Raw genomic sequence first — 8,178 nt, forward strand, 5'->3', positions numbered from 1 at the left:
TTCTGCTGTTTAAGTGGCCGTGTCATACCTGACCTTCACCTCACCTACCTCTATTAAGCTTAGCATTGATAAAAAAAGATGCTAAATTGACTGTGAATGGAAAGGATGTATGTTTCCTTCTTGTTGTTTCAGGCATTCAGCCAACAATGGAACAGGCTAACAAGTGTGCCACTCTCTCTAACGGTTTCAACGTAAACTGTACCGAAAATAAATACCTCACGATGTCTATCTAATTATGAACTTGCTTTACTTTCACGGAACACATTTTTGGTGATAAAAAATGTAACAGAGTAACATATTTACCAACACATGTTCTACGCCGCTACATACTTACATTTAAATGTGTGCTGCGTTGGTTCAGCCATTCTCAACAAGGGTTTTTGAAGTTGGTCCGTGCGCAAAGCATTGTGGGGATTTTAAGGACGCAAAGTTTACCCATGTGCAGCCTCGAAATTTCCCCCAAACCAAGGACGCGGCCTTGGTGGAATTCAAGTATGCTGGAGATTGGAACAGTACTTCGGCGGCACTCGATGACGTAGCATCATTGAAATATAATAGTATCCTCAAGATTGAGAAATGGCCTCGAACACAACTCCTACCATCTCGTACTCCCTCCACACACACACCGGAAAATGCACACACACACACCTGGAAGGGGTGGTCTCTCCCTAACTCCCACCAACAACATTGCCCAAATAAATGTACAAATGTACTAAACTGTGCACATCTGATAACTGACATAACTATTAACTTGGACACGCTACAATATTATCATTAATATTTACATTAAAGCATTCCTTTGACACTTATAACATTACTTTGCAAGGTAAGCACAACCAAAATAAGTTTGTAAAAGCAGAATTTGAACACTGTTTCTGTGCTCCTACAATATTTTTGTATAATAGCATTACACCCTAAGCGTACAAGTACACAATGGCGATCGTTCACTGTTTCAACTGGCATGCTGTGGCATTAACCTCATCACCACTCCGCAAACAGAGAGACAGACAGACAGACAGACAGACAGACAGACAGACAGATAGACAGACAGACAGACAGACAGACAGACAGACAGACAGACAGACAGACAGACAAACAGACACACACACACACACGCACACACACACACACACACGGATAGCAGGGTTGTCCGGTTGTGTCAAATTATGCACCACCGTCATGAAATGCACCCCTTGACATGGGAGCGCGCATTTGAACGTATTCTATGTTGTCTTTTTGATGGTTGGACCGGCTCCGTTGGGGATCACGGTCGTTTACGCTGACTTGTGAGAAGTCTTTCCATTTTCGATCTGTGTTCACACACTGAGAATTATAACAACCAGTGTTGCCAACTCCATAGTAAGGAAAGTATCTATTGGCTGTCCGAAAACAAGGGAAAGGTGAAATACTTACTTCTGATTATACTGCAGAAAATATTCATTGTCTATGTTTAATGTTTTGTCTATTTGTCTATTTCGTCAGTAAATTGCCGGCTGTTCTATTCAAACCACCTGGTCTCTGGTCTAATTACTTACCTGTCTATCCACTCTAGTAGAACCCAGAATCCTTCTAGTCAGATAGCATAGCCCAAGATAAGAAGTGTTACATCAGGGTTTGATTCCCACTCCTTTCTGTACTTTTGTGAATACAGTTTAGACCAGGGGTCGGCAACCCCTGGCACGCGTGCCAGCATTGGCACGCGGCACCGTAACCAGTGGCACACTAGGAATAAGTGGAATAAGTGTGCAATAATATTTAAATTGTATTTTCGGATCCTGAACGAGACCGCCGCCAGAGCGCGTCTACCTGCAGAAGGAAGCCATGCACGCAACGCAGCCCCGCTCTCTTTAACTCCAGGTGACTTTCTGCCGTTTTCCTCCGTGGTGCAGTGCTGATCGTTTCACCACAGAGGAAAGCACTTCACAAATTGCAGTAGGCCCTACCCATAAGGAGCTGTACAAATGCCGCAGTTTTTGCGTGGCTGTGTCTTTAGTTGAAAGCCCAGTGGCGATCTGCTCATCGAAAAAATATGCTACAAATTTGGGGCGGACTGGCCATCTGTGTGTTGAACTTTCCTGTCTGCTCCCAGACCGTAGTCGAGGAGGGCAGAAGCAACAAGCTTCAGGTTCAATAACCCACTTTAGCTTAAATTACTGGAGAGAGGCGAGCTCTTCTTGGGAGGCCGTTGCATTTATTTAGCTGTTCTTCTGTTTCACAAAATACATCACAGACCTCTGTTTTTCTGCTTCCTCGTTTCACTTCCAGAAACATACACACGTTCCCTCACTGTCACTCTGCCAACCACACACACACATGCACAAGCCACACCCCTCTCTCTCTCTCTCTTAAAGGGACAGCGATCTCATCTCACTCTGCATGATCCTAATATCATAACATGTGTGTTCTGGAGAATCACAGAACGGACGATTGTCCTTATTATTATGCCGTTTAAACCAATTATTTAAATGTGCTAAATGTGTACGTTTCGTTGACAGGTCCACACACTGCTTCCCCGCAGCGAGGCTCCCCCCCCCCCCCCCGTTGATAATTCTCGATCGTCGGCACGCTGATAACAATTTTTTTTTTAAATGGCACTTCATATCAAAAAGGTTGCCAGGTACCCTGGTTTAGACTGTGACATGATGCCCTACGTGGATGTTTAGCTTGTCACAGAGAGGCACACACACAGTGGACGAGGTGATTAAGTGAATGAAAATTTCTCGACGCGAGAGAGTGTGGCTGTCTCCTCTCTGCTCTGACTTCAGCTGAGCTGCTGAGCAACTGTGAGTCTGCGCGCCTGCGAGTACTATGGGAGGGCTGAGGGGCTCACGGCAGCTCGTTAACTGCAGAACAATACGTGAGTCTCCAAACACCAGAAAAGTCCCTAATAACATCATTACAAATCGTTAGATTAGTCGTTAGTCGCTTTTGACAAAAATAAGTAGCCGGAGGGTTTGGAAAGCCACCGAATTTAACGACAAAGTCGCCAAGTTGTCAACACTGATAACAACATTAGCCAAGTAACAGTTTGCGCTTTAACTTACAACGACCCCTGATAGATCTCGGGAGAATGTGTATAAATATATATAGATACATTTTCATGACAAAACAATGGGGTTGCTAAGCCGTTGCTAGGCCAATTGTTGGAGTTGCTATAGCAACACCAAGCTACCCCCTGGCGCCGCCACTGGTATGAAGACAATGAGGCACAGGATACAGGTGGCCTACACAGATTCAAATCAACTTCCTGGGCCAGCGAATCGTAGAGACAAGCTGCCCATATTTGTCTCTGTTAATAAATGAAATCTCTGTTAATGAATTAAAGTTTAAAGTTTGCATATTTGAAATTGAAATGTTTAAAGAAAATAACTTGACACTAAAACATGATATTGAGAATGTGTTCTGCTTTCATGAAAAATGTTCATATTCCCTCTCTTTAAAATTACATATCATGACTATAAGTTTGTATTTGTTTAATTTTTAAACCTTACATTTTTTAATGTTCAAAAATTAAAAGTTGAACAGTTGTGACCTCCTTCTGACTCAAAGAGAGAAAGGGGGATGACCCATGATGAAGAGAGGGAGGAGGAAGAAGACTATAAAGAAATATGGAGAAGAAGGAACGGGACGGCTTGAGGAGATTTGACTTGTTGCTATTGTATTTTAACTTGGTGTCTTTATTATTTTTTAAGGATTCTTTTAATCCTCCATTTTTTTTATAAAACCTTAATAAAACCGGTTTGTACTTTGTACACTTCGACCCAAACTCCTGGTCTCTCTCTCATTGTTTCTGAAGGTATCTGCTTTGTCTTAAAGGGACAGCGATCTCATCTCACTCTGCATGACCCTAATATCATAACATGTGTGTTCTGGAGAATCACAGAACGGATGATTGTCCTTATTATTATGCCGTTTAAACCAATTATTTAAATGTGGTAAATGTGCAAGTTTCGTTGACAGGTCCACACACTGCTTCCCCGCAGCGAGGCTCCCCCCCCCCCCCGTTGATAATTCTCGATCGTCGGCACGCTGATAACAATTTTTTTTAAAAATGGCACTTCATATCAAAAAGGTTGCCGACCCCTGGTTTAGACTGTGACATGATGACCTACGTGGATGTTTAGCTTGTCACAGAGAGGCACACACACAGTGGACGAGGTGATTAAGTGACTGAAAATGTCTCGACGCGAGAGAGTGTGGCTGTCTCCTCTCCGCTCTGACTTCAGCTGAGCTGCTGAGCAACTGTGAGTCTGCGCGCCTGCGAGTACTATGGGAGGGCTGAGGGGCTCATGGCAGCTCGTTAACTGCAGAACAATACGTGAGTCTCCAAACACCAGAAAAGTCCCTAATAACATCATTACAAATCGTTAGATTAGTCGTTAGTCGCTTTTGACAAAAATAAGTAGCCGGAGGGTTTGGAAAGCCGCCGAATTTAACGACAAAGTCGCCAAGTTGGCAACACTGATAACAACATTAGCCAAGTAACAGTTTGCGCTTTAACTTACAACGACCCCTGATAGATCTCGGGAGAATGTGTATAAATATATATAGATACATTTTCATAACAAAACAATGGGGTTGCTAAGCCGTTGCTAGGCCAAGCTACCCCCTGGCGCCGCCACTGGTATGAAGACAATGAGGCACAGGATACAGGTGGCCTACACAGATTCAAATCAACTTCCTGGGCCAGCGAATCGTAGAGACAAGCTGACCATATTTGTCTCTGTTAATAAATTAAATCTCTGTTAATGAATTAAAGTTTAAAGTTTGCATATTTGAAATTGAAATGTTTAAAGAAAATAACTTGATTCTAAAACATGATATTGAGAATGTGTTCTGCTTTCATGAAAAATGTTCATATTCCCTCTCTTTAAAATTACATATCATGACTATAAGTTTGTATTTGTTTAATTTTTAAACCTTACATTTTTTAATGTTCAAAAATTAAAAGTTGAACAGTTGTGACCTCCTTCTGACTCAAAGAGAGAAAGGGGGATGACCCATGATGAAGAGAGGGAGGAGGAAGAAGACTATAAAGAAATATGGAGAAGAAGGAACGGGACGGCTTGAGGAGATTTGACTTGTTGCTATTGTATTTTAACTTGGTGTCTTTATTATTTTTTAAGGATTCTTTTAATCCTCAATTTTTTTATAAAACTTTAATAAAACCGGTTTGTACTTTGTACACTTCGACCCAAACTCCTGGTCTCTCTCTCATTGTTTCTGAAGGTATCTGCTTGGTCTTAGAGTGAGGTAAGAACACCCTTCCTTGGAAAAGGCTGAAATTAGTTGATCATTTGGATTTAAATTGTTTAAGGGGGAATAGAAACTCTGCTAAGGTTAAACTATAGTTTCACATTGGTCACTGTGGTTGAGGTGGTTTTTATGAATGTTGAAATATGAAATATGCTCTGCCGATGTGGTAATGTCACTGCTGTGATATGAAATATGTGACTCCGGCTGCTGTGACATTACGGTGGCCGGCAGGTGCAAACGCGGAACAACGGCCCAAAACGCATACATAAGCAGGAAACACCTGCAAATAATGAAATGAAAAACAAACAAACCCTGAAAACAAATACAACCAAAAAACACTGCATTTACAGAAATGATGCAAACTAAATACAACACACAAACCCCAAAAACAAACGCAACAAAAAAATGTTGCAAATACCAAAACGATATACAAATCCCAAAACACATACAAAAAAAAAAACATTTCGGAAGTGCTCCAGGCCTCTAGGTGGAACAGATTGATGTCTGACCAGACAAAGAGAGAACGAACAAGAGTGATGGAAATCGGGAGGAAAGAAAGTTCATTTAAGTGGAGAATGATATAAGAGGGTAAGTTTTGTTTTTATACATAGAGCGTCATATTTATATAGCTAGCGTTAGCGTGCCTAACTACTACACCAGCTGAGGAGAGGAGAGCTTCACGTGAAGAGAAGATAAAGTGAGGGAAGAACATTGTTAAAAGAGATGACAAATCAAGTGCAGGCAAATAACACGGGCCATACTGAGAACCGCGGAAAAAGGACATTTGAATTCTTAACAGTTTGTTTATATGTATTTGTTTATAGATGTTGCAATACAGAGCTTTAGCAATTGCCTGTAACTATGGTCATGCTAATAAAGCTACTGAATTCAATTGCGAGAGAAAGAGAGAGAGAGAAGTGACAACATGTGAAGAGGGACAAAGTAATGACAGGAGAGTAGTGTGCATTAGACATGCTCAAGAACAAATATAGAGAAGACATTCAAGGAGAGAGAGACAAAACACAGATTCAACGGTAAACATGATGTATCTTTCTATTTATTTAGCTAACCACTATTTAGACTATGTGTTTTTGATCGACTTGATTAAATGGATTTACTACATCAATGTATGTCTTTTCAGGCTGCCATGTTTTGTCCTTTCTGTGGCCAACATCTGGGGACAGTTCAAGTGTTCTGCGGCTCCTGTGGCAAAAATGTACTGTTTTTGGCAGAAGTTGAACACAACAGTAAGTTCACTTTTTTGTTATTGTCTCTCTTTAAAAGCAAGAAATATGAATTCAACACAGTACTCTGTTTAGAATACTAATTGGCAGATGCATACACTAGTTATCAGCATGAAGGACACATTTTTTCATTTTCTGTTTATGTGAAATATGTAGAAGCCATCATTAAATTGTAGACCAATGCATGATTAAATACACCAAACATGTGTATTATATTATACATGAATAATTGTGTATTAGTTATATCTTTATAGAGAACATTATACATTTAGAATCAGATTTTGTGACAGTGAGCGGCTGGGAAAGTCACACCGCCATGGAGCACAAACAGTTGCTGACGTGATGTTTTCTTCGCATTCTCAGGCATTCCATAAGGAGGGTCAGGAACTCACGCTTGGGACCACCAGTGTCCACTCCATCCTCAGTTCGTCCCTCATCATCAGTGAACTTAACTGACATCTAATGAGAGGGGTCGAATGAGGCTCCTTTGAAGCCGTGGATTGCTCCATCCCACACATTGGCTCTATTCATATTGAACCTGCTGCAAGATGTATTTGTTGTTTTTGCAGAGAGTTCTGCAACAATGTGTGCCACAGTCAGGTATTCTGTACTGAGAAAGACAAAGTGATGTATTGTAATATTAAATGATGAAGCTAGTAATAAGATTTACAGTATAGAATAGAACAATTAAGTGGTAATAGTAACAATTAATACCTTTGCTCCATTTTGTCTTCTGGCTCAGACTGGCTATCAATAATGATAAGTGCATACACATTTGTGTAGTTGCTGCAATGAGAAGACAGTTGAATAATTACTTCAAATACATAATATATGCATGACAGTCATATTTACAAAAGGATGTCGATCCTCTTCCTGTTTTTTTTCAATACATTGGGTTCTAAACTGACAACAGCACAATCCTTGTAAACATTTGAAAATGGATGCAACAAACAATATCTGATCTTTGAAAAATATTTGTGGGTGTTTTTTGTATAGTCTTCACTAAGATGTCAGATGTTGTGGGTGTCATTTGGAAATGTATGAAAGTATAATTGTTCTGCTTCCTGGCAATGTTACCCACTGTGATTGGAGGCTATACAAACAAACAAATGTAAAATAAAGATACCCAGCAAACAACTGTGTCACGATGCAACTGTCAACACCGTTTACCTATAGAAGTGGTTCTGAGCCGGGGCAGACTGGACCTCTTCCTGGAATGGGGTTGGTGGTCCATCCTATTTTTACCCAGGAAATAAGTGCAGTGGATATAATGACAGTGTCATTAGCACACAAAGGTATTTATTGATTTCATGTTCACAAATTCAAACCTACATGGTATAATTACATTTTTAATTAGTCTTACCCGATCAGACGCTGGTTGTGGGTGCCTGAGAGGTCTGATAAAGGTAAACAACAAATATATTCAAACTAATGTACTGTTCAAACATTCTGCTTCTTGTGGCACAAAATAATATGTTGACAATGTTTTATTTTACCCTGGCAAACTGATGTCCAATCGTGGAGTACTCACTTTTGGAACATTTCGAATGTCCCACACCTGCATACTGTACACACAAATGACTGACTGAAATAAAATAAATTCACTTTAATTAAGAATACATGCCACGATAAATCCAAACTGACCAAGGTACATTATATTGTTGAGCGTCCTTTAACT

The 8,178-nt window shown here is 40.4% G+C and overlaps 1 long non-coding RNA gene across 1 annotated transcript; it reads left to right on the plus strand.

Moving 5' to 3' along the window:
* The first annotated feature begins 5,780 nt into the window (after positions 1 to 5,780).
* On the plus strand, positions 5,781 to 7,625 carry LOC307013753. The gene is made up of 3 exons (XR_013801050.1): positions 5,781 to 5,844; positions 6,398 to 6,503; positions 6,864 to 7,625. It is a non-coding gene; the product is annotated as an uncharacterized lncRNA (long non-coding RNA).
* Positions 7,626 to 8,178: the final 553 nt, after the last annotated feature.

Source organism: Notothenia rossii, assembly GCF_949606895.1.
Source record: "Notothenia rossii genome assembly, chromosome: 7".
Lineage (NCBI taxonomy): Eukaryota > Metazoa > Chordata > Actinopteri > Perciformes > Nototheniidae > Notothenia > Notothenia rossii.